Source organism: Neomonachus schauinslandi, chromosome 2 (genome assembly GCF_002201575.2).
Source record: "Neomonachus schauinslandi chromosome 2, ASM220157v2, whole genome shotgun sequence".
In the NCBI taxonomy this organism is placed as follows: Eukaryota; Metazoa; Chordata; class Mammalia; order Carnivora; family Phocidae; genus Neomonachus; species Neomonachus schauinslandi.
In genome coordinates, this window is record NC_058404.1 from 10,845,193 (window position 1) to 10,849,083 (window position 3,891).

Genomic DNA, 3,891 nt, shown 5'->3' on the forward strand with positions numbered 1-3,891 from the left:
AAATGCCTGTTCCTGTCTCTGCCCATTTGTTTTTTGGGTATTAAATGCTTTCAAATTTAATTATATTTATTCTAAAATATATATCTATATCTGTTTGTTTTATTTAATATTTTACCACTTGAGTTCTAATTTTATTTCCTACTATTTTTCATTCTAATTCTCACTGACAACTAGCTTTTTTTAACCTAGTTTTAGAATTTGTGTCTTCTAATTGGAGAATTTAGCCCATCAAATTGACTTTTATAATTGATATATTTTTATATCATTATCATATTCTATTATTTTCTTAATGCTATATGTATTTATTTCATTTTCTCTGTTGTAGTTATTTGTTGTTCTTTTTTTTTTTTAAAGATTTTATTTATTTATTTGACAGAGAGAGAGATAGCAAGAGCAGGAACACAAGCAGGAGGAGTGGGAGAGGGAGAAGCAGTCTTCCCAGCGAGTAGGGAACCCAATGCAGGGTTCAATCCCAGAACCCTGGGGTCATGACCTGAGCCAAAGGCAGACACTTAATGACTAAGCCAGCCAGGTGCCCCTATTTGTTGTTCTTGTATACTATCCATTCTTCTTGTCTGCTTTAGTTTAATAAAATCCATACTTAAATAAAAATTGTCTCCCAGTGCCAAGGAATAAACAAGGTCCGATTATTTTTATTCTTTATTTCTTATTTGAAGCAAGAAAAATGTCCAGCCTTAGTCCACCAATAATCTTCACTCTTCCCAATCATACTCTTATAAATGTAATACAATTTTATCAAGTTTAATATTTAAAAAAAAACTAATATTATTTATTTTCCAGAAATTATTATTTCCCTTCAGTACCTATTTTAAGTCATAATCATAACAGGCATTATACTTTACTCCTTTACTACAATGAAATTTTCTTCTTGAGTCCTATGTTTTGATTAGTTTCTTAAAGATTAATGTTTGTCCCATTGGTAAAACCTATCTTGTTGACAAGATCACCTGCAGAAAATGGCAGTTCCCAGAGGGCTAACTGTACCTTCAACTCTTTTCCACCCCAGAAAGCATAATGAGAATACAAATTATTTTAGTAATGCCAGAACAACTATAAGTTACTTCCTTTTTTTTTTTTTTTGAGCCTTTGAATTATAAACACCCTACTCTATCTATTGATGTTGTTTTTCATTGATTCTGTCTAAAATAATAATTTTGATTATTGCATATTTGTTCTCTATTTCCCTTCTTCCCTCTCTCTTCTCTCACTTCTCTCTCTCCTTTCTCCCCCCATCATCATTCCTCTCTCTGATTTATCTAATCATATTTCCTTCATATTTTGAATTTCTGATATTTGCTCTTTATAAGAAACCAAAGAAAAAATATTTTCTCCAGCCAATAATAGTTCTGTACGACCTGCAAATGAATATTAATTGTTTTTCTGCTTCAATTTCTTTCTTATTTCTGCTATCTTGTTGTTAATGGTTGCCTCTGAAAAAGCCATCCTTTTATTTTGACTCTGCTGTTATTTCACAGAAATCACTCCTATTTGCATCTTTTTCTTAACAAATCAAGCAGATTTTAGTATATATCTTTCTGATGCTATTAGTAGGTCATTGTAAATGTTGTGCTGCTTTGTGTCTGTCCAGCACTAGCATTTGGTGCTTCTATAAGGCGGCCCAAAGCCCTTAATATTGCTATCTGCTTTCAGGGACAGCTGCTTCCTCCTCCATAGAATGAAACTCCAGGTCATTTAGATGGGACTACACCTCACTTTAAATGTGACACTTAACACATTTCTATGTAATAGAAGTGTTCTGGGAAAATTCTGGTACTTTCCTTCTCTGATTATCTGACATAACTAGAGATTTGGAGTTTTTCTCTGAATAGGTTACACACCAGTGATAAAAACTACATACCCATCCCAAATCTCCTAACTATGTTTCCTGTTTTGGATTTTCCTGCTTGAATTTTGGGGTTGAGAATAAAACAGATATATTTCCTTCTATATTTTTTATTTACAAATCAAGATTTTATTCACACAGCCTTGTATTTGGATCATAGCTACTGATTTTTCCTGTCAATAAAGTGAATTTCACTTAAGATTAGGTTTAGAAGATTGGAATTAATAAGGCAGAAAAGTTAAGAACATGAGTGCTTAATTCAAGAATATGCTTGTCACTCCCTCCCCATCAATTAAGATATAATCTAGAAATTTTGCTAGCCTCTTCATCAAGGTACTGTGGTGTAGTAAAGAACAAAAAATTTGAATCAAAGAGACTTGAGTTCTAGAGTTGGCTCTGAATATATTTGCTATATGACTTTAGACCTTAATGACCTTCAATTTATTCTTTTTCTCTCTCATAGAGATGTGTATTTTTATACTAGAAAATCATGTAAGTACTTAGAGTATTAACACTCAATCCTCGCTATTATTAACTAACACTGGTTATATAATGTTGTGCATCTTGATGTATACTTTAATGGAACATTTGAAGAAGACTTTATACATATGCCTAGTGGATCACCATTTTAAGAGAGGAGCTAGGAGTCATGTATAATGGTATGCTTTAATTTATTTCAGTGTCATAATGCTATATCATGTTCAAATGAAACAATTTTACAAGTGGTCAGATAAATTCAGTCAAGTATGAGTATATGAGTTGAGGTTTCTCCTTAAAGTAGTGAATGAATAAATGTGATATATTTTTAACAATCTTGTATAAACATTAACTTTCATCAATAGGTATTTATTGGAATTATGATTAAGTTTATAATGGATTAGCTGGAGGAAATAAATGTAGAAGATTCAAAACCTGTGAATACATATTATATTCCACCTCCAGTATTTTGAATTGTGAGTGTATATATGTGTAGGGGTTAATATGTGTGTGTGTGTGTGTTTGTATATATATGTGTATGTAGGTGTGTGTGCATATATCTACATTATATATATATATATATACATATATATATATATATATATACACACACATATATATCAAATATCCACTGTGTATAGTGGGGGAAAGCTGAGAAAGGAGTTGTAAAAAAGTTTAAGTTTTTGAAAATGAATAATACTGAGAGAAATTAATTAAAATATATATTGCTTGTCAGGAGAAAAGCAACAGTAAATGCTTTAACTTAAATATAACTCAATATGCTTTAAGACTTTGCAGATGCATTTAATGTGAAGGCAAGCATGTGAAATCATGTTTTGTATACATTATATTTGTAGAGGTTTTATTTTTGCAGTTGGGTAAATCAGTTGTGATTATTATAGTTTATTGCTATATTTGCCAGAGTTGACATAGTACTAGATTATAATGGAATTAGTTTCTTCCAAGCCTTATGGTTGAAATCCCAGTAGCCATTATAGATATATACTGAGCCCTTTTAGACTGTTGATGAAGAAGCTATGTGGGTTGCATCATCACAATCAGTGATAAATATGAAATATGGTAATAATTTTTTTACTGAAAATTCTTTATTAAAATGACTAATGTATATACACATATATTTGTGTATGTATGCATAAAAATTCATATGCATAGTAATACATACTAGCTTTTGTCTAAATATTAAGAACATGTGGAAGTCCCAGTGAAGAAATATTCAGGGACATACCTCTTGTCACAGTCCCAGATCCTGTAAAGGTGAACCCTCTGGGGCTGGCTGGGGAGAGGAGGAAAGTTTATTGTAGAAGGAACTGTCTGAGGGAGCATAGGATTTCTAGACATGGGAAAGAGAGAAATAATCATTTCTTGAGAATCAGTTAATTTTTTTTCCATCTGAATAAAGAACAAGACAAATATATCACAACTCTCAGAAGACATCAAAAAGGGAATTTTCTAGCTGCTCAAATTAGCATAGAATCATTTCAGCTTTTCCAAATAAAGTTTTATTTTTTTAAGATTTTATTTATTTATTT

At 31.1% G+C, this 3,891-nt stretch overlaps 1 non-coding gene across 1 annotated transcript; it reads left to right on the forward strand.

Annotated features, from left to right (window-relative positions):
* The first annotated feature begins 3,558 nt into the window (after positions 1–3,558).
* On the forward strand, positions 3,559–3,682 carry LOC123324235. The gene has a single exon (XR_006539715.1). It is a non-coding gene; the product is annotated as a small nucleolar RNA SNORD22 (small nucleolar RNA).
* Positions 3,683–3,891: the final 209 nt, after the last annotated feature.